The 22,678-nt window shown below is 54.7% G+C and overlaps 1 protein-coding gene across 1 annotated transcript in view; it reads right to left on the bottom strand.

The window, feature by feature from the left end:
• The window catches only part of PUM1 (pumilio RNA binding family member 1), a 78,169-nt gene extending 73,944 nt beyond the window's left edge, over positions 1–4,225 (bottom strand). The window contains exon 1 of the mRNA XM_084274225.1: positions 4,158–4,225. The gene's annotated coding sequence lies outside the window, so the exon portion shown is untranslated. The remainder of the gene's footprint in view (positions 1–4,157) is intronic.
• Between the last annotated feature and the right edge of the window lie 18,453 nt (positions 4,226–22,678).

Below are 22,678 nucleotides of genomic sequence, written 5' to 3'. Positions count from 1 at the left end.
TGCAAACTTGAAAGGATGCTTATAGAGTTAATTAAGTCCCAAACACCACGTGTGCTCTTCCTGCAAGCTCAGAAGCTTGGTTGGGTCATGAGATGGTCAAACACACTGGGATGCTCTGTACGAGATTCCCCAGAGAAGCAGCTACCCTCTCGGTGTCCAGGATCTCAGCAGAACCTTCCAGAGCCAGAGCAGCCAGCAGTGCCAGTCCTGCTGTCGACAGCACTGAGGAATGAATGCTGGGTGAGCCACAGAGACCAAAAATACCCCAAAAGCTTTGCCTACACCCAGAATCATCTGCATGCAGAAGAACAGGCAGCCTAGGCTGACAGCAACTCAATCACTTACTGTCCCCCCGCAAATGTTTTAGTGGCATCCCAGCATCAAAAGCAGGGCCCAAGTGTGTTATTTTGTTTAAGACAACGTCATGGGCTGACCCCACAAGCAGTGAAGACTCTGCATGTGTGAACAGACAAGCGTTTGCCCCTGTTATGTAATGCTCAGCTAATGAAGAGCAAATCAGATTTGTTTCTAAAGGCATGGCATAGTCAGAATTATTACTCTTGTTATTATTTTAAAAGATTGCTAGTTTAGTTAGTAACCTATGTGCAAGCCCACAAATACCACTGAGGATGAAACCGGGGTGGAAGAAGAAGAGCTCAGCCCTCAGGACACCCACCACAGCTGCATACCAGCACGAGAATGCTTTTACTCTTGTACCTTGGTGGCTGGAAACCTTGGCCCTGCTCCTGACAGCAGCTCTGACGGCCTGAAAGGCAGCTCTGTTCCCTCTCTGCTCATCATAGTAGTTTTGAACAACAGTCAACTACTACAAGCAACTTCCAAGAACAATTTTCTAACAGTGGAGAAGGTTGACACACACACACACAAAAAAAAAACCCAACCCAAGTCCTATCTTTGATCAAACTTACTCAGGTTTGTCCCACTAATTAACAAGAGTGTTAATATTCAGAAGAAAATGTCTGCAAGAGCTGTGGTGATAGTAAGATTTTTAATTGCACCTACAACGTGCATTTGTTGACACACACACAGAGCCTCCTGGCCACATAAACAAACAGCTCTGTGAGGCTTTTTATACATCCAAAGACCTTCAGAACTTATATACAAGCAACATTTAACAGAACTAACCCTCTGCCTTTACAGAAAGCATGGAAATCACTACCTTCCTCAAAAAACAACACAAAAAAAAGCCTACCTGATATTACTAAGCCTTCATTGATTTTTAGACTGTGATTTACTGGTATTTTCTCTTTACTTTCCCTTTAACAAATATTATACAAACCCTTCAGTAACTCCACAACACAGTAACAAAAAAGTAATTCATTTCCGGTGAGAAATTCAGGTATCACCACGTCGGGGTGTGTATTAATCGCAGACAATGAAATCTGAGCAGCCCCAGGAAAAGAGGTTACAAAGTTACCTCAGGGCAGTCTTTAAAAAAAAAAAGACCCAAAGAACTACAGGAAGATGCTACGAATCCACAAAAAAACCACCCCACTTTTTGGGTATTTATATAGAAACAACCCCCTGTTTTTTCCAGTGGAAATACCACCAGTACAAAGTTGGGAGTGGAAGCCAGCACAGCCACAACGCTACTCTCCTCCTGCGAAAGGCTGCGAGGTTCCTCTGTTCAACCTGCACTGATTTCATGTCTGGTTTCACTTGCATGCAGATCGTTAATAACTGCGTTAATTACTCTAAAAACTGGGGAGGGTGTGAGACTCTCCAACATTTCCGTCAGGGCACTACGGAGATTCACACAAGTGCCTCCTGCTCCCAGACGCTTCCTCTTTCGTCTAAGCCAGGCAAGGCAGCTCCAACCACGAAGAGGAAAAACTTGGCAAAGGCGACATTTTGAAGCGGAGCAAAGGGGAAAAGAGCATTCTGGGTAGTTCAAGTTTAGTTCCAAGACGTGGGTTTTTTATAGAAATGCCGTGTTAAATGTAGCAGGCAGCTGAATCCTGTCATTCAAAGCTCACGGGAGCATCAGAAATATGTAGAGTCACCTACACAACGCACATTCATTAGGGAAGCGGCAGCTGCCAGGCTCACCGCTGCTAATGGCTACTCTCGGGCTACTCAGACCCTGTTCCGTTCCCAAACTGCTGGTAAAAATCCCTCCTTAACTCTTCCCAGGTAAACTGCACGGTGGGAAGAGTTATGTATTTACAAACAAAGGCTGCCCAGAGCAGGCAGCTTTCCTCCTCCCTAGATAAAAAAACACAGTGTGTAAATAAACTGCCCAAGTGTTATCATCACAAGCAAAATACTTCAGATTACGGGATGTACCACAAAACAAAAACAACTTTGCAGGCATCTCCCAGCAAGTTTTAAGCCAAAGTGGCAACGACACTGCTGTGATCTGCACCAGGGGCACAGTGAGGCGTTCGAATCTTAGAATCATAGAATGGTCTGGGTTGGAAGGGACCCCAAGGATCACAGAGCTCCAACCCCCTGCCACAGGCAGGGACACCAACCTCCAGGCCTGGAGCTACACAAGGTTGCCCAGGGCCCCAGCCAACCTGGCCTGGAACACCCCTAGGGATGGGGCACCCACCCCCTCTCTGGGCAGCCTGTTCCAGCCCCTCACCACTCTCTCTGGAAAGAACTTCCCCCTAATATCTCATCTAAACCTTCCTTCCTTTAGTTTTAATCCATTCCCCCTCGTCCTGCCATTGTCTATCCTTCTAAAAAGTTGAATCCCCTCCTGCTTATAAGCTCCCTTCAGGGACGGGAAGGCTGCAATGAGGTCCCCCCACAGCCTTCTCTACTCCAGGCTGAACCAGCCCAGCTCCCTCAGCCTCTCTCCACAGGGGAGCTGCTCCAGCCCCTCTGATCATCTTCCGGGCTCTTAAGTCAATACTCCTCTAAAAATAACAATACGAAGGAATTAAAGCAGCACAAAGCCGTGCGGTTCTAAAAGTTCAGCTGGGAAGGAGTTTGGGTGGGTTTCTGGTTTGGGTTTTGGGGGTTTTTTTGTAAAGTTAAGAGTGGCCAATTCCAAGCGCAGCCATTGTTCCTGAGCTGTGTGGCCTACAAGAAGTTTTAACGCTAAACCTTGTGTTTTCCCGAAAACCTGGGGAGAGGCAGCAGGAAAGGGGGGGGGGGAGAAGGAGGGAAGAGGCAACTGATCACAGACCACCAGCGTTAAGACACCCCAAGATCAATGTTCCCCCTCCCCTTGCCCACCTCCCTCATCTTTAATAAAGGAAATTCCTTACTCATGATCTGTCGAATTAAAAAAAAAACCCAAAATCTCTGCTCAGAACAAAGTTATTAGACATGTACACAAAAGAAAGAGGAAAAAAAATCGGTGTATTTCTTAGGGGCAAGAGACGAGACTCTTAAAATTACAGCTCTGCGAGTGGAAAGGGCCAAACGGTGTCATTACGCAAAGCCGAGATGAAAACAAGGGAGGAAAAAAAGCCCCACACAAACAGAAAACCCCAGGGTCACCCAGCACATCAAAAAGTATTGTCTGCGTTCCCCTTCCCTCCCGCTTGCCAGGCACCGTCCCTCTGCTCTGGCGCGGACACGGAGCCCCCCAGCCCCGCTGAAGCCTCCTCAGGGTTGGGGAAGGGGGAACCCAACCACCACCACCACCCCTCCCCTCCAGCACCACGGGCCAGCGCCGGGCCGAGCCCCCCCAGAGCAACAAAGCGGGGCCTCGGCCCTCGCCGGGCTGGACTCCCCCGGGAGAAGGGGGAGCGCTGGGGCTTGGGGGGTCCCCGCGGCGGGCCGGAACCGGAGGAACAAGGCGGTAGGTGCCGTCGCCGCCCGGCCGGGATGGGCCCGCGGATTCCCCCCAACAATAACACACACACACACCCCCATCCCCCGTCCCTGCCGGCCGGGGCGCGACGACGAGCAGCCGGGGAGCCGCTCACGGGAGGCGGGGGCCCACCGCACTCGCCGCCCCCCCCTTCCCCCCCGCTTCCCCGGTAACAATAGGGGCCAGGCCCCAGCCCCCGAGCGCCGACAAGGAGCCGGGCGGGAGAACTGGGCGCAGCGCCCCGCCGCCGCTCGCCTTCGGGGCGGCCTGGCGGCTCTCCGCCCGTCCCCCCCACCAATATGGCCCCACCGGCGGCTCCGCGGGGGTGCGCGACGCGCCGGGGGCCCGGTCCGGTGCCGATACTCACGGGCGGAGCGGTAGGATGAAGACGGATCTCGGCCCCCCCCAGGCCGCTCGCCGCCTGCCTCTCCCCCTGCCTTTCACTCCGACAACATGGCGGCCCGGCGGGGACGGGCGCCGCGCTGCACGCCGGGAAGGCGAGGCCGCTGTAAGCGCCACCGGGCCGCAGCTCCTCCGGCCGCGCTGGGGCCGGGCCCTGCCCTCCGCTGCCCTGACCGCTGCCCCTTCCTGCTCCACAGCCGCACCGCGCCGGCCTGAGCGCACCGCGAGGGGGGACAGGCTGTGCCTGATGCTCTCCTGCGCGTCCTCTCGCTTCCCGGAACGGTTCGGGGCCCTGCCGGGCTCAGGTTTGGGGCCAGGCCCGGGCTGGGGGCCTTAGGGTGTTAAGCGCGGCCCCTTCCCCGCCTGGGTCTGGGGAGCACCGGCTGTGTCTGTCCAGACGCTGCCGGCACCAGCGCTCCCCCGGCTAGCGGGGCTGTGGTTGAGACACACACCCCACGCACCCCCCCACCCTGCACCGCTGCCTCTGGCCTTGGGCAACCCAGCGCACTGGCCAGTGGGGAGGCTGCGGGGCAGCTGCCAGCGCCCCTGCCCCAAACAGCAGCCGTCCACCCGGGCCCTGCTCACACCAAAGCACCCAACAACCGCACCAGGGTCACAAAACACAGCCTGGTGCAGGCAGGGAGAGTGGCTCTTCCTCACATTATGCCTTACCAAGCTGGCACCAGCTGCCAAGCACGGGTTTGGGGTGTTTTCCCTTCATGTCTCCCCCCGCACTCAACCCACTCCCCTTCCCCACAAAGCCAGAGCTGTGTGGAAACTACAGGCCCCAGCGTGCGCTGCTCCAGCACAGGCCAGGCTCAGGGTCTGGACATTACAACAAAGCACTGTACCCTGGGAGCAGTAGTTTCTGCACTAACACCTCCATATTAAAGGGACAGCTTGCTCGGGAGCAGCTGCCACTGGATTTGTGTGCTGCCCTGAGTGGATGTGCTGGGCTCCAGAGTTGGGGTGTTGGGCTTCTGTGTTAGGGGAGAGGGGGGAATTTGATGCTTGGATGTAATATTTTTTTCTCCTCCCAGCCAGGCAAACAATCCATGTGTAAAGAACAGGAGGAAACTGCCGGCACAGGGAAGCAGCTGGGACATGCCCTCACATGCACACAGAGAGCCAACAAACAGTCCAGCACAACAAGCAGCTGGGGCATTGCAAAGGGCCTTGTCAGCAACTGGGGTCCCACAGACTGCACAGGGCTCAGCAAAAGATTCCCCTGAAGCCTGAGCTTCTGTGGGTGAAACAAGCGGGTCGTGGTGTCAGGTACAAGAAGTTGTGTCGAGCTCATTGAAGTGTGAGCAGGGCCAGATCCATCTGCGATCTTGTAGAGTAGCTTCCATCCATTTTCTCCCCAAAAGGCTGCTGGGGTGGTGGGTTTCTCCGCTCACGTGCTGCCTTTTCCAGGCACCTGTACAGCCCAGCCGGCTGGGGCTGCAGGGAACTGGAGACTCACCCCTGCCACCCACCCAAACCTGGGGAAATTGGCTTGTGGCTGCAGCCTGGGAGGTGCTGGTACATGATGGGGAACCTTCAGGATAAACACTTTCACTATCAGTGCGGGTTTTTAAGCCAAGCCTTGCTCAGCCACCAAAGCTTTCTTCACCCAGCGCTGGTGTGGCTTATTTCACCTGGCAAAAACTTGGCTCTGCTGGGTTCAGCTGTCTGTGCCACAGCAGCACATTGCTCAAATACACATGTGGTGCTTGGTGTGGACTCCCTGCCCTGCTGCCCCACAGCCCTGCAAGCCCTTAGCACCCCACCAATGGAAGCAGAGTGGATCCTGTGGTATGAGTAGCCGCTGTTAGCGAGGCCAGGCCACCCCTAGGCTCTTCACTGGAATAGGAACATCAGCATGTTCTTCTGGCTAGTGTCCCTAACGAGATGCAACTCATTCTGCTGAGCTGAGCTGCCCTGTTACAAGGAAACCACCTTGGTGACACGGTCAGCCCACCAGAAGCATGCTTGTGTGGTGAGGCCAGATCAGTTCTCCACTTTCAGACTGGTGGAACCCTAAACCTGGCTCTGCCATGCCATGCTGGACCATGCGGCGTCTGCAGAATATTCACCAGTGTGAGCAAGGCTGGCCTCTTGGCGTAGAGGAATGTGAACAGTGATACTGTGTCACAGAATCATAGAATCATAGACTGGGCTGGGTTGGAAGGGACCCCAGGGATCACAGAGCTCCAACCCCCCTGCCACAGGCAGGGACACCAACCTCCAGGTCTGGAGATACACAAGGTTGCCCAGGGCCCCAGCCAACTTGGCCTTGAACACCCCCAGGGATGGGGCACCCACCCCCTCTCTGGGCAGCCTGTTCCAGCCCCTCACCACTCTCTCTGGAAAGAACTTCCCCCTAATCTAACCCTCCCCTCCTTCAGCTTCACTCCATCCCCCTTGTCCTGCCATTATCTACCCTTTAACAAGCTGATTCCCCTCCTGTTCCTCTGCTCCCTTCAGGGATGGGAAGGCTGCAATGAGGTTCCCCCACAGTCATCTCGGTGCTGGGGCAAATAAGTCTGCTCAGACACCGTTCTCCTTTGGTTGCACTCTGGAACATCTCCTGAACGTCCCAGGCTGATACAAGGCATCAGTGTTGACTCTCCATGAATATTTGGGCTGCGAAGTGTGAGAGGTCGAGAGCTCTTTCCCACACCGTGTCTTCACTGCGGAGCCCAGGGGAAGGAGGGCCGGCAGGTCCCTACCTGCTTCTGGCCGGGTTTTGGGGTGCTGTGCTTGCAAACTGGCAACCTCAGCACCCCACCTTGCTGGTGGGGCCTCCTGCCCCCAGGCTATCGTGCTGGCAGTAGCACAGACATCCCCAAGCAGCACTGACCCTCCACTGTGAGCCAGAGATAACAGCTACGCCACGGCAGGTTGCAGCACACACCCAGGCTGCTTGCTGACTCTAGAAATATGGTTTCTGTTAATTATACCTGGAATAATTACATTTATACCAGTATAATGAGAGGGGGAGGGAAGGAGTCCTCCTGTGGATGAAGTATTAGCGGTTAAAACCCGCTGAAGCCAGTTAGTCTGTTTGGTTTAGGAAGAAAAGCGCAGAGAAATGGGACATGGGGACACACAGCCCTGTGGCTGTGGGACTGAGTCAGAGTTTGAGTCTCACCTCCAGCATCTCCGTTCTCCCCTCTAGCCTCTTCTGTCCTCTCTTGCCCCTCAGACCTTGCCTGAGCTCCCAGCTTGTTGCTATCCATGGAAAGTCTCCCTCTGGGAGAACATGCTGTTCTAGAGACTTTGGAGTCACAGAGGGCAGGCAGAGCAGGAGGAAGAAGCAGCACAGGCAGTGAAATAAATTCCACCTCCATGGAAGAAACCTTTTGGAGGTGGAAATGTCCTTCAGATCTTCATTGCACCGTTGGCTATCAAAGGATAGCCCCAGCCCCAGCTTCCTGGTCCAGGTTCACCCCATACCAGTTCTGGCATAAATTATCCCAGGCTTCATCTTTGGTCTACAAAGAGAAAAAAAGGGCCTCCAGAAGATAGTTGATGTCCTCCCAACCCCCAAATGACCTGCTAGAAGCACCTTTCTCCCTCCATTGACTACAGAAGGGGCTTCAGTCACCCGTGCTCTGCCCAAACTCACTTCCTGGTGGCATGATGCCCAACATGACAGTATCTGCTCTTTGAAGAAGCCTTTTGGTCTAAGAGCAAATAACCCCAGTGCTGCTGTGATTCACACTCCTTGGAGCAGAGCTTCCCACAGCTCCACGGAAGAGATACATGCTCAGGGAAGGGCATTCAGCTGGAGAAGAAAATAGAGTGAGGGACTCCATAAATTACATATAAGTGGTTTCAGACCTGCCCCAGACAGACCTGGCTGTGCCCAGCCTTGGGGACACGTAGGGGGTTCCAGCACTTTCATTCCAAAGGCAGCTTGGTCTCTGAAATGAAGAGCCAGATGGGAGGAAAGAGCATCTCACTCCACAGTGCCAATTTCTTCAGTGGGGCAGAAAAATTTTATTTGCCACCAGAAAAAAAAAAAAAAACCCACTTGAATTACTTGATTTTTTTCTAAACCAAACCAGAACATGCTGAGATTTTCATGCAGGACGTTTTCAAAATGTGCCAGCTTGACCAAAAAGCTTTAAAAGCCAACTACATCATTCAGCTTCATCAGGGGGACAGAGTTTAATCAAACTCTGTTGTCTGCAGATAAAAAGTAACAACCAGCCCTGCAGCTGGTCAGCTTTAGTGCTTGTTCATGAGGACGGGCCCAGCCATCACACCATCAGCTGCTTCATAAAGACATCCAGAGACCTCTAATCATGGATCTTCCCCTCTCTTCCCCCTCTACTCTGCCCTGGTCAGGCCCCACCTGGAGTGCTGTGTCCAGTTCTGGGCTCCCTGGGATAAAAAAACAGGGATCTCCTGGAGAGAGTCCAGAGGAGGCTACGGAGATGCTGAAGGGCCTGGAGCATCTCCCCTGTGAGGAAAGGCTGAGTGAGCTGGGGCTGCTCAGCCTGGAGAAAAGAAGACTAAGGGGGGACCTTATTAATGTTTATCAATATCTTGAGTATGGGATGCAGGGGGAAATGGGAAGCCCCTTTTCAGTGGTCTTTGGGGACAGGACAAGGGGTGATGGCCTCAAGTTGGAGCATAGGAAGTTCTGCACCAATATGTGAAAGAATTTCTTGCTGGCGAGGGTGAGGGAGCCCTGGGACAGGGGGTGTGGAGCCTCCTTCTCTGGAGATATTCCAGACCCATCTGGACACCGACCTGTGTGACCTGTCGTAGGGACCCAGCTTTGGCAGGGGGTTGGACCTGATGAGCTCTGGAGGTCCCTTCCAACCCCTACAGCTCTGTGATTCTGTGACCTTCTCCATGACAGCCCAGTCCCCCCCACACACAGATACAGGGTGCACATGTAAACGCTTTCCAGGCTGGACCTGTCATCATCATCATCATCATCAGTCCTAGATGGGAAACATCCCTCCATTTCCCCAGCAGCTTTCAGAGATCAGATAAAACGCTGGTTTTCACCGACACTCTTCGCCTACAGGTTTCCAGGTTCTTGTTGAGAAACCCAACACAGTCATTAGCAGGAGTCAGCAGCCAAGTGTCTAAAAGCGGCTGGTGAGATGATGCGGTTACAGCGAGCTGAAGGGAATTCTGGCTCTAGACCCACCTGACAACAGGAAAGTCTGAAAGTTTCATTTTGGCTGGAAAATCACTTTTTCTTTTCCTTGCAAAAACACACCCCTCTCAAATGAAAAACGTTCAGCAGCTCCCACCAGTCAGCTGTGCTGAGCGTGACACGGAGTCCCTAATCCTGGGTACAGTGATAACAACCAAGGAGCTCTGGGTGATGTCTGGAGGGTCGTTACCAAGAAATCCCACTATTTCTTCTCTGTGTGCAGGAAGGCAGATGGCAAAGCCATGCTGCATGTCCCACGGTGAGAAAACAGCCGTGCCAATGCCTTCCTCTGCATCCCAGTGATGTCCTCTGCTGCCCCCACCCTGCCCCAGAGGCTCAAAGAGCTGAGACAGCTGAGGACTGGCAACAAAAAGCCCTGGAGAAGTGGAGATAAAGTGGAGATAGTCAAGGGCTGGAGCACCTCTCCTCTGAAGCCAGGCTGAGAGAGCTGGGCAGGTTCAGCCTGGAAAAGAGAAGGCTCCATGGAGACCTGATTGTGGCCTAGAGGGGAGAGGGGCTGGTCACCAGGGAGTGCAGGGGCAGGACAAGGGGCCATGGCTTCAAGCTGGAAGAGGGCAGGGTTGGGTTAGACCTTAGGAAGAAATTCTTCACTCTGAGGGCAGTGAGGCCCTGGCACAGGGTGCCCAGGGGTATGGTGGCTGCCCCCTCCCTGGAGGTGTTCAAGGCCGGGTTGGATGGGGCCTTGAGCAACCTGGTCTGGTGAGAGGTGTCCCTGCCCATGGCAGGGGGGTGGAACTAGATGATCTCTGAGGTCCTTTCCAACCCAAACCAGCTTATGTTTCTATGAAATCCAGGATGGATTTACATGATCCAGGGTGGGTTAAATCCAGGGTGAGAAGAGACACACAGGACTTCTGACTCTTACAGGGTCACACAGGCATTTTCCCCAGGGATGAGGCCGCAGAATATGTTTTTGTCAGGGTCAATGGCACACGGGGCCGAGTGCCATTGGGAAAGATCTTTGGGTGCCCCACCAGTGAGAAACCTGCAGAAAAAGCAACAGCACAAACAACTGACAGCAGCTCTAATCCAGGAAAAAGGAAATTCTTATTTGTTTTTTAAACCACCTGGGTTTTCCCCCTGGACCTCACTGCAGAGACGTGTCGTGGCAGTGCCACATTCCTGCCTTTTCATCAGCCTTTTTTAAACCAGTCACCAAACCCTGTAGGGACCCAGATGCCAGAGCTGCAGAGGAAACAGGAGCTCTGATAGATGCTGATGGATAAAATAAATGAGTGTTTGGGGAATGCACAGCTGCTCCCCCCCTGAGAGCCTTGTGGGAAGGTAGGGCTGCACTACGGGGGGACAGCAGTTAGGTTGAGTGCAGCCCTGGGAGCCGATGGGATCCGATGGACTTAGCAAAGCACCTGCAAGCAGGGGAGTTCAGGTGGTGACACCTTCCTCCTGAGGAGGAGGTAGCAGTGGTGTCCCAACTGAGCACGGGCTGCTGGCCAGGGCTTGTTTGATGCCTAGCTGGAGGGGAGATGGCGAGCTCCACGGCTGCTCTTGGCCATTGCTGGCCAAGTTGTAGTGGACACTCATCCCTGCTCAGGGTGTCCAACCATAGTCCAACCACCCTCCAAACATGTCCTAGGCCAGTTATGGACTGGGGAATCAAAGGGTTGTACCTATGTATGGCCTAGCTAGATCATCCCAAAATCCAAACTAGATTCTTACCCACCTCCCTGCTTTGTGAGCCCCAGGAGAGTATAGACACACCACAGGAGCAAGGGAATGGGACACAGGGGTCCCTTCACTACTGCTGCCCCATCAGGTAGGCAAGCAAATGCTGCCTGGGGGACATCTGATGTCCACTGGTGGCACATTGTCCCCATATGCTGTCACTGGTAGAAACAACGCCACCGCCTCGGTGATAGCTTGTGAGGCTTCCCTACTTGGGTATCAGCCCCACACCATGTCTCATCCCATTTCCTAATCATTACAGCTCAGAAGCAGGAGACTGATGAAGCCTTCTAACTTGTTATATGTCACCTCTGGATTTTCTCAGCAGGCAATGACATGATTAAGCTCTTTGGAAACTCACTGCCTTCCCAGCCCATGTGACTTCTTGTAGTCCCATAGCCCCATCATGTCTTGTGGGGAGCAATTTCCTTCCACCAGCTCCTGCATTGCATCACCTCTTCCTCAGCACCAGGAGATGAGCAGGAGGGATGCCTTGGTTTTCTTCCTGCCTCTCTAGCATCTGAGCTGAGCCAGTCTGGAGCACGGCATCAAGATCGGTATATCCTTTACCTGCAGGGGTTGATCAGCCAGAAGGTTTTCCCAGTCCCCAGCCCCACTTCTCCTTTGCTTCCAGCTTTCCCAGACATTTTTTTGAGAGTTTAAGTTGTCCCTCACGTGGAGAAGGTGACAACGTGGTGCTGCCGTCTCCCCCCAGTCTGCTCTGCCCTGGTGAGACCACACCTGGAATGTTGTGTCCAGTTCTGGGCCCCTCAGCTCAAAAAGGACACAGAATTCCTTGAAAGAGCCCAGTGCAGGGCCACCAAGGTGATGAAGGGAGTAGAACACATTCCTCATGAGGAGAGGCTGAGGGAGCTGGGGCTCTTTAGCCTGGAGGAGACTGAGAGGTGACCTCATTAATGTCTATAAATATGTAAAGGGTGAGAGTCAGGAGGATGGAGCCAGGCTCTGCTCAGGGATGGCCAGTGATGGGACAAGGGGTAGCAGGTATGAGCTGGAGCAGAGGAAGTTCCATGTGAATATAAAGAGGAACTTAGTCACTGTGAGGGTGCTGGAGCCCTGGGACAGGCTGCCCAGAGAGGTTGGGGAGTCTCCTTCTCTGGAGACATCCAAACCCCACCTGGATTTGTCCCTGTATGACCTAATCTAGGAGATCCTGCTCTGGCAGGGGTGTTGGACTAGATGATCCTTCAAGGTCCCTGCCAACCCCCATCATCCCATGAGTCTGTGTGATTCCCCCTCATGGTGGCCTCCTGGGGCCCTCCCCAGGGCACAGCTATCTGCACGCCACACCTGCAAGATGTGTTTCCTCTTATGTTCCCAGTTAAGAAAAAGAACAACCACCCACCAAGTTGTCATGGTCAGAAGAACACCATCCCAGCTGCAGGCTCACATGCTCAAATTTAGGAAATTCCAGCGTTGCATTTGCCTGTGTAACCTCCATCCAGCCCCTCAGGCACATGCTTTGCAATCCAGTTGTTAATTACAGGTTCACAGACAAGGTTTTTCCCATGGCACCCATGGCCTAGTTTGGGCTGGCTCTGCCCTGGGGCAGAGCGATGGGGGAGATGTGGCTGTGGGACCCCCTCCTGCCCAAGCTGGGAGGAGCATGTGGTGAGAAGGACAGAGGTCTGGTGCTTGAAATGCTTTTGCATTTCTTCTCTCTCATAACCCAGGTGGCTTTGCCAGTATCTAGGGTGCTACGGGAGGATTTGCTGAGCAAGAAAGGGTGAAGAGTGAAGGTGGAGCCTGTCTGTTCCCAGCTACAAGCCCCACTGCTGTCAGCATCCCACCCCATGCCCCTCCACCACCACCCTCCTAGATCCTCCATCCAGGAGCTCCACATCATCCCTCCACCCACACTCACCTTTCATTTGGCCACCGAGATGCACCTGGGTGCTGGGTGGAGGCTGCTTCTATCCCTCCCTCCCAGAAGGCAGCCTGGCAGCCCTTGGGGCTCTGCCTCCTCCTGCCTGCTGCAGCCCAGGGTGACAGCCCAGGGACCTGGGCTCCTGCTGCCTCCTTGCTTGCATATCCTCACATGCTGTGGAGCTCCACGAACCACTCAGCCCAGAGGCAGGTGTGCATGGCTGGGCTTGGGAGCGGTTGGCACCCAACAAGTTGCCAGAGAAACTTCTCAGCATGGCTCGTTTGGCACGGAGGGAGCCCTGAGATTTGCCAGGGGGGCAAAAACAAGGATTCCCAAGTGCTCACAAAACCCACTCCACCAGAGCCTTGCCTCAGCTGTCCTGGGTTGAGCACATCCAGAGCTTGCAGGGCTGACACTGCTCTTCCCGGCCACGAGCTCCCAGCTCCTCACCACTGCTCCTGGTTTTACAGAATCACAGGGATTGGAAGGGACCTCTAGAGCCCATCAGGTCCAACCCCCTGTCAAAGCAGGGTCCCTAGGACAGGTCACACAGGTTGGCATCCAGATGGGGCTGGAATATCTCCAGAGAAGGAGACTCCACACCCCCTGGGCAGCCTGTCCCAGGGCTCCCTCATCCTCTCCGGGAAGAAGTTCTTCCCCATGTTGGTGTGGAACTCCCTGTGCTCCAACTTGCAGCCATTGCCCCTTGTCCTGTCCCCACAGACACTGAAAAGGGGCTGCCCATTTCCCTCTGTCTGAGCTCCCCTGCATGGACAGAGCCTTGGATGAGCCTGGAGACACCTGGCTTCCACATCCAATTGCCCTCAGCGTAATTTGGAGGCAGAGCTCCCTGCTTGGCAGCGCTGATTCACCCACTGGACCTGCCCAGGCTCCTCCTGCAAGGCTGGACAGAGCTAAGAGTGCCTGACGTGGGTGACCCCAGGCTCTAGGGTGATGGTGCCCCCTTCCTCAGGGTGCCCACTTGCAGACCAGGATTTGCTTAAGCAAAACTGCAATGGGTGTCAGCAGGACCTGACCTTTGCAGACATGGAGAGATGGTGCATTGCAAAGACCTCAGAGGTGTTGGATTTGGGGTGTCCTGAGCATTGGCTGCAAAGCCCAGGAGCTCCCACCAAGGCAGATGTTGTGTCCATCCAACCTTCATCTGGGTGAGCACCCGTCCACGTGTCACCTTCCAGCTGGGGCCAGAGGTAAAGGGAACACTGAAAAGAGCATCTTTTGGGAGATGTGAGGCTGGGAATTTGGGGGGCCCCATACCATGGCATAGGGTTGCTGGAAAAGGTGATGCCAGGAGGAGGGTGTCCCTTGATGGTTCCACTGTATCTTCCACCTGGTAGGGACCATTGGAGAGCCACCCATCTCCAGTAAGGAATCATAGGGGGGAAAATAAGGCCTGGGATGTTTTTCTTAATTAATCTGCCACCAAAAGGAAGCACTGAGCTTCCTTCCAACCACAAAATCCTTGTTCCTGTCCCCCCACTTCATCCTAACGGCCTCGCTCCAGCTCCCCTTTCCCTGGCACCAGCCGTATTTAAGTCAGCACACCTAGGACAGCAGCAGCCGGATCTACAGATCTCCCCAATGCCCTGAAAAGCGTCTCTATGCCTTTGTTTGACGTTGTGAAAGCGGCTTTTTTCCTCCTTAACATCTGTGACTCGCTGGGGTCCCCCGGCTGCAGGAGGGAGCTGGTGTTTCTGTGCGGGGTAAATTAATCCTTTGTTGCTCCTCAGCCATTTCTTTGCTGGGGTTGGGATGGAAGAAAATCAACTCGTTTTTCTTCCTGCCCTTCCTGTTTACAGCCACACAGGGTTTCTTCACATGATAGCGATGAGAGATTCTTGGACTCCGTAAATACATCTCAGCCACAGCCAGGCAGGGACCGGTGGCTTGGCCAAGGGTGTAAGGGGTCCAAAGCAAAGCTCCCCCTCACCAAACCTCCCCATGGCTGTGGGTAGTGGTGCAATGCCCACACTTACATGCTTTGTAACTTCGGGGGGGTCCTGCTAGTTTTGGGGGCAGCGAGAGCATCACTGCTGAGGATGCTGCACCCATGTCCCAGCTTCAGCCTGGGGTGGGAACAGGAGGGGGGACATCTATCACTGGCTGGTGCCATTCACCTGATCATTCATATGGTTTTTATTCTGAAGAATTTCCTCTGCTCTGAAAATCACATTATAGCTGTAAAGCCATAGGAAGCTGATGAGGGCAGTGAACCCTTTGTCTGTGGGGACCTGAGGGAAAGGCATCCGCTCACGTGCTGAGCATCCTCCCCGCCTGGCAAAGGATGCACCGGCTGCAAGCCGGGAGGAGAGCAGAGTCAGCCTTTCCCAGGGAAAGCAGAAAGGCAGGAGATGTTTTAATATCCATCTCCCAAGAAAAGCAGGTGATGTGAGGATGTAACCTGCCCAAATAACGGGGTAGGTGCAGTGACGCTCCCAGCCAAAGCGCTGCTGCTCGCTCTCCCTGTGAGTCACGCTGGGATGGGAATCAAAGGTCGGGTTGTCACCCACCTTCATCTCCTCCAACAGCTCAGTACCAGCATCATGCCATGCCTGAGGACCCCGGGGTGGGTGTGCAGCACCCCAGCTCAGCTGGGGAACAGCAGCAGTAACCGGGTCAGGAGGCTGGATTTCCTGGGAGCCCCCCAGTACCGCTGGTGGGACACGGCTCTGGTGTGGGAGATGCTGCTCGGGCTGCAGGGAAAAGGAGCTGTGACACCCCAAAAATATTCCCAGTTTGGTTTTCAGCAGCTGGTCCTGAGCTGGCTTTGCCATTTCGAAATGATCCTACTGGGTCAGGTTGGCAGATAGAAATTTGGAGGGGAATGCCCATGGGAAAAGGGGTGGGAAGGAAAGGGAGAGAAGGGGAGTGCCGGGAAGCAGCTGGCTGCCTTTCCTCTATATCCCGGATTTTTCCTGCCTCCATATGGTAAGGGACAGGATGAGGTTGGCTTTGCCTCAGGGGAAGACATATGGACCATCCTCTGAATTTCCAGCCCCAAACCCTGGGGATGTGTTACCTGTGAAGCACATCTCAGCCCTCCCTTCCTCCTGGGATGTTCTGCCAGCCACGAGCGCTGAGCAAATGGGAATGAGCCACCTCTGAAACATGTTTTCCCAGCACTCACCTTGCTCTGACTTAGGGTCATTTTAGTACCAGCAATAAAATCTTCCCCCAGGAAGGCTTCCAAAGTCATCCCCTGCATTTCCCAGTTCCACCAGTGCCACCTTCTCAGTGTGCCCAGATCCGTGCTGGGAGGCAGCTCACCAACCGTGCCATGGCAACACCCACAGAACCCCCCCCAATGAGTGCTCCAGACCCACTTCTGAATGAATTCCTGTTGCCATCATTATCCAGCTGACACCAGCACATGACATGGCTTTATCTCCCTTACCTGGTGGCATCTCACAGCCCCACAACCACCTCTCACAGCAGCAGCCACCTCCACAGGGACCCGACTCGTGTCAGATAAAGGGTGATGGATCCTGTGACCACCAACACTGCCCAAAAAAAATGGGTGATGCCTCCCAAAATCAAAGATTTTAATTGAAGAACACTTGAAGAACCCTATTTCTGCCTCCAGTTTGATGCTTACCTCCTCTTACTGGTCCCCTGCAAGGTACAGGAGGCAGAACACAGGCATGGTGAGGCCGAAGGCTGGAGTGCCGTTACTGCTGGAGGGTTTCCTGGCATGCCCAGGCAGGCTGCTGGAGCTGGGGCAGGGCTGGGCAGCAGGAGGCTCTTTTGCAAGAGGTACATGGATGGGTGCAAGCAGGCAAACAGGTTTCCTCCTTCCTCCCCAGCTGGGGAGGAGGAGCGTGGCCAGATGCTCTGGGGGATGCTCAGGAGGCACGGCCGTGGGATGCTCCAGTGGGACCATGGGGATGCTGAGCCACTGTTTTCCCTGGTTTATGGCCTCACTGTTGTCATAGAAACGGGCCTCCACCCCCTCTGGGTCCCTTTTCTGGGGACTCAGGAGGAGCTGCTAGTGTCCCTCCATGCACAAGGAAACCCCAGTGCCACAATGGGTGTCACCTTCACCCCCTGCACCCACAGCTTTGAGGCAACACCTTCCTGTCCCTGGGATGCTGAGACTCCCTGCTGCCCAATGGCCTGGGGAAAGCCTGTGGCTCCTCCACCCCCAGGAATGCCCATTAAAATCCACAAATTTCAGGTCTGAAAAGCTTCTTTCAGCTTTTTCTATCAAAGACCAGACCCCAGGGATGGGAGCTGAGCCAATGAGACCTGTGGGTGACCCGGTGACACCCAGCTGGAGTCACTGACCTCAGCCCAGGGACACCCAGGGCTGCTGGGGATGGCACCACCACCCTCCAGCCTGTTCCCATGGCAGCTCCAATCTGGGAACAGACCCTTATCAGGATGAAGGCTCACTTTCCACAGGAACAGAGATTTAGGAACAAGTAGGAACACCTCAGCTTGGACACCATGTCCCCAAATAGCTGGTGACAAAGCTCCATGGCAGGGAGTTGCCGAGCAGAAACATGACCTCATCCTGAGGGGAAGGAGCATCTGGCTCTTCTGGCCCCTGATGTCACCAGTGACCCTGTATTTGCTGCCCTGGCCTCACCACAGTCCCATTTTGATTTAAAAAATAAGATTGAATTCAACATCATCACCTTCTGCCTTCTCCTGCTTAGCTGGGGAAGGCAGCACAGGGGAGGAACACCAAAGGGAGAGGGGAGGAGCAGCAAGCCACCACCTCTCATCTGAAATCAATTAGCAATAGAGCAAGTGAAATGGCATTGGATGCTTCAAATGAAACTGTGTGAAGCAAGCAGCACCCCAAAGGGGCAAAAATCAGGCTAAATTCAAATTGCTGCTCCAGTAATGGAAAATGTGATTATTTGGGGAGAAAATGAAGCTTTTCCCATGGATCTGTGGCCATCTCCTGCCAGAGAGTCCCTACCCTTGCTCCTTGCAGGGCTGGAAAGCCTGATGTCAGGAGCTCAACCTGAAAAAAACACCTCAGGGGGTTCTTAATGTTTTTTGGGGGGGTTATTAATACTTTGGGGGGGGTATCAATAATTCATTGAGGGCTATTAATATTTCTCTTAGGGGAAGGATGCCCCGGCTGCCCCTTGGGCCACTGACACACCCCCAGTCGCAGGACAGGTGGTACCCACACACACCCAGGCAGATGCTGTTGTTCCTCATTTCTGCTTTTAATTGACCTTTTCCTGTTGTTTTCCTACCAGGGAGGAAATTACCTGTGCTGGCAGTGAGAGAGGAGGCAGAATCTCACCAAGGCATCATTAAAGAAAGCAGCACTGGGTTAGAAGGCAGCACAAAGCTGGGGGATGCAGAGCCCGTGGGTACTGGGGGTCCTGGTTGATGAACCATGAGCCAGCAGTGTGCCCTGGGGACTGAGAGAGACAATGGGATCCTGGGGGGCATCAGGAGGAGTGTGGCCAGCAGGTCACAGGAGGGGATCCTCCCCCTCTGCTCTGCCCTGGTCAGGCCCCACCTGGAGTGTTGTGTCCAGTTCTGGGCTCCCTGGGATAAAACAGACAGGGATCTCCTGGAGAGAGTCCAGAGGAGGCTACAGAGATGCTGAAGGGCCTGGAGCATCTCCCCTGTGAGGAAAGGCTGAGTGAGCTGGGGCTGTTCAGCCTGGAGAGAAGAAGACTAAGGGGGGAACTTATTAATGTTTATCAATATCTTAAGGATGGGATGCAGGGGGAATGGGCAGCCCCTTTTCAGTGTCTGTGGGGACAGGACAAGGGGCAATGGCTGCAAGTTGGAGCACAGGAAGTTCTGCACCAACATGGGGAAGAACTTTTCCCCAGTGAGGGTGAGGGAGCCCTGGGACAGGCTGTCCAGCGGTGTGGAGTCTCCTTTTCTGGAGAGATTCCAGCCCTGTCTGGACACCGACCTGTGTGACCTGTCCTAGGGACCCTGCTTTGGCAGGGGGTTGGACCCCATGGGCTCTGGAGGTCCCTTCCAACCCCTGTGATTCTGTGATTCTGTACCATTAATGGGATGGGGGAAGGATGAGGGTGGGGAGAAAAAATGTAAAAAACCCCCAAACCCCTCCAATTTTTAATCAATTGAACTGCACAAGGAAGGGAAATGCCCCAAAATCAGAACAGCCATCGGGTGAAACTTTCCTTCAACTTTTATAATTACGGAATAGAAAAGAAATCCTCAGTTCACGTTACAAATACAGTCTCATATAAAAACAAGCCAACAGAAAAGAAACAAAATAATTAAAAATAAAAGGTCATGGAGCGCCGGTGCCTGGCTCCTGCCCAGCTCAGGGGGGAGGAAAGCTTTTTCCAAGGAGTTTTAAATGCTGGCAAGCCTTTCCTGCTGCTTCCTGGGGGGTTTAAGGAGGGCTTCCACTTGATGGGTGTCTGCCCATCCCATCCCATCCCATCCCATCCCATCCCATCCCATCCCATCCCATCCCATCCCATCCCATCCCATTCCGTGGTAGGTCAGCAGGAGCATCCTTGGTCCTGGAGAGAGAATAAACCCTGGAGATGCTGCTTCCCCCCAGCTGGGCAGTGCTTGGGTATGGGGATGGGTTTTGGGGGTCAGCAGGGGAGGATCCATTGCTTGAAAAGCACTATTTTCCTTTGAAAAAAAAAAAGAAAAGAGGGGGAAAGGTGGGAAAATTATTGCCTGTGAAGTTTGCAGCTTGGCTGGAGGCAGTGGAGGGGCTGGCGGAGGTGGGGGGGATGCAGCCTGTCCCCTGCCCAGGACTTGGGCTCGGGCAGCTTTGGTCGTTGGCACTTCTTGGTTTCTTCTTGGGAAGGACAAAAGGAAATGAAAATCCCTTCAGGGTGCAAAGAAATCCCCAAATAACCCTGGGAGGACTGGGTGGAAAATGCCTGGGAGGCAATATTCACTCAACCCTTCCTGCTCCCAGTGCAAAGGGTGGGCTTGGGGTCAGATCCAGGGATCCAGGAGAAACTGCATCCCACCTCCAGGATAAAAAAGGGGGATTGAGGAGGTCTGGAGAAGCTGTGATGGTTCCTGAAATGACTTTTTTCCTGCTGGCTTCTTCCAAGACTTTTAACTCCCAGCTCTTCTTCATTTTGCAAAGCGATCACTGCCCAAAGGGACCTTGTGTGTTCCCCCCACCCCCCAAAATAATCCTTCCCCATGCACAGACGTCGCCCCTCTTCTGCTGCTGAACCTGATGGATGGATTTGCTGCCGAGCCCCAGCATGAATGGAGGGGCTGGGGAGATGATTCAGAGATCTCCACCCCCACTGCCCCAGGGTGAGGGGTTGGGAGGGCACCAGGCAGCCCCTGGGTTGGGCACAGCATTGCTGAAGGCACGGTGTTGGCCTTGGGGGGGGGCCTGGCACAGGCTCACAGGGAGATGAGAGGGGGGGTCGTGCTCAGCCAGAGTCTACTCAGGCACTTTAAATTAAGAACAAAGAAAATCAAACAAAACCCCAAACTCAAAACATTCATTAGATCCGTTAAAACAGCCGGAAAGGGGCTGTGTGGAAAGCAGCCTCAGTATTGCCAAGTTCAAGCAAGATCCCCCCCTCAAAATGTGGGAGGGATGGGAGGGGGGGGTATTCAGAGGGATTTTGGGGTGCTGTGTCCCCCCACCATGTCCCCAGATTTGGGGGGGAGACAGTTGAGGCAAGATGCTGACAGCTGGATCCAGCTCCTCAGGGCGAGGAGGGGGCATCCCGAACTGAGCCCCTGTGACGCTGCTTCATCCAACTGGGGGGGGGCTGGGAAACTCCTTCTGGGAGCAAAATCCCCGTTTTTGGGGCCAGCCCCAGTCCCAGACCCGGCGCTTCAGGAAACTGTCCCAACCCTGCAGAGCACCAAGCTGCTCCCTGGGCCCCGCTGTCCCCAGAGTGGTGTTTATCCCTTGCCCCCAGTCCCAGTTTGCTCCAAACTGGCTGGTTTTTGCCCCAGTCCTGTTTTGGGCCCCCCTCCTGCCTGGCATGCCAGGAAGGGTCCTGCTGCTCCAAGGGAAATCCAGGCTGGGAGAAACAGAAGGAAACAGTGTCCAGCGAGCAATGCCACCTCCCTGCGTGTCCCCACGGCCCCATCCTGGGGAGGGTGTGGGAGCCTGAGGGTGCAGCACAACTTGAGAGGGTCCCCCCATATCCAGCCCCACACACACACACCCCTCAATCCTGCTGTGGGTGGGTGGTTTGGGCTCAGAGGTATCCAGGCTGGGATGGATGTGCAGCTCCCGGCTCCGTTCTTGGGGGTCTCGCAGGGTGTGGAGAGGCAGGAGGGGCACCCAGCATTGTGTCCCCTCCCTCACCAGGGATCGTGTTGTCGGGTGTGGGACAGTTCATTTGAGGGGGGTCCTGTCGCCTCTGGCTCCCACGCCGGGCTGGGGACGGGTGTGGGGCAGGAGGTTACCCAGATCTGGGGAGAGAAGGAGAGAGAGGGTGTTAGGGGTGAGAGCGAGCTCCAGGAGGTCATCCCTGCTGTGTGTCCCCATGGCCATGGGCAGCCACCAGCTTCTGGGGGACAGGGACCTGCTGGGTGACCCAGGGTGGCTCTCACACAGACAGCACCTTCATTTTGCCCTCCCACCCCCAAAATGTAAGAGGGCAACTGGAGTCAGTCTGGGAAGTGATGTCCCCACCACGGTGACATGGAGGCTGCAGCCAGGGCTGCCCCGCTCCCCCCTGGATGCTTGTGGGCACTGAGGGGACATGAGGGGGACACAGAGGGACCCCAACCCCACCGGGGCACTCGCTGCCCACCCCCCCCAGCTCAGCAGCCTCCTGGCACCCCGCCTTGTCCTCCCCATGCTGCTGGAGGCTGCGAGCAGGAGGGGGTCAGGCAGGGCCCCCTCCAGTCCCCACCTTTGCCATGGTGGCTTTGTGCAGCTCTGAAGGGGTTCCTGGGTGACACCATCCATAGGACATGTGCCATCTGTGCACAACGCTCTCCTGGGTCCCCCCGAGGGTGGGTACTTGGCTGGGGGAGGGCAGGACACCCACATTGATCCCCAGGACAAGAGCACTGGCACCGCTCTCACCCCCAGGTGACACCGTGGTGAAACACTGATGCCACCTCCATCCCTGTCCCCACATCAGGAAGCTCTGGTCCCACCATGCCCCCTCAGTCCTGGAGAGATGGGGGCCTGCCAGATAAGGACCAGCTCCATGCAGGGGGGTACAGCACCCATGGGTGCTCACCCACACCCATGCACCAGGACAGGTGCATGGGGCACTGCCTGTGCCCGAACACCAAGGGAGGGAGAGGCGGGGGAGCATTGGGGGGGTGCTGAGCAGTATCACAAATGCATTTGTTCCACCACAGCCCTCTCTTTGCATCTCTAATTGCCTGGTGTGCCCTTGAATTTGCATAGAAGGCTTAAAATATAATTAATTTTTGGCACCCGGCAAAGCTAATCCCTTTAGACTCTGCAGCCTTATCGCCTTGGAGCCTTTATCTAGTTAAGCTTAATGGGTGAGGGAGAGGAAGGAAAAAACTCAGCTGCACTTATCTGAAGAGCTGCTGCTCCCCTGGGCAGCCCTGGCACGTCCAGGCTCAGCAGACAAGAAGCAGCAAAAAGCAAAGCAAGGGCAGGACATCACCCTCCCACCCCCCAAAAACAACCATCCCAGCCCTGCCAGAGCCTTGGGGCTTTACAGCAAGGCCCCAAATGCTGTGGGTTAGGATGGTGTGATGAAGATCCTGCATCCTGGAGCATCCCTGAGCATCCCCAGGACAGCCCCTGGCTGTGGAC

The sequence above is a fragment of the Gallinula chloropus genome, assembly GCF_964237585.1.
Source record: "Gallinula chloropus genome assembly, chromosome: 22".
Taxonomy (NCBI): Eukaryota; Metazoa; Chordata; class Aves; order Gruiformes; family Rallidae; genus Gallinula; species Gallinula chloropus.
This window is presented reverse-complemented; position numbering and strand designations above follow the sequence as displayed.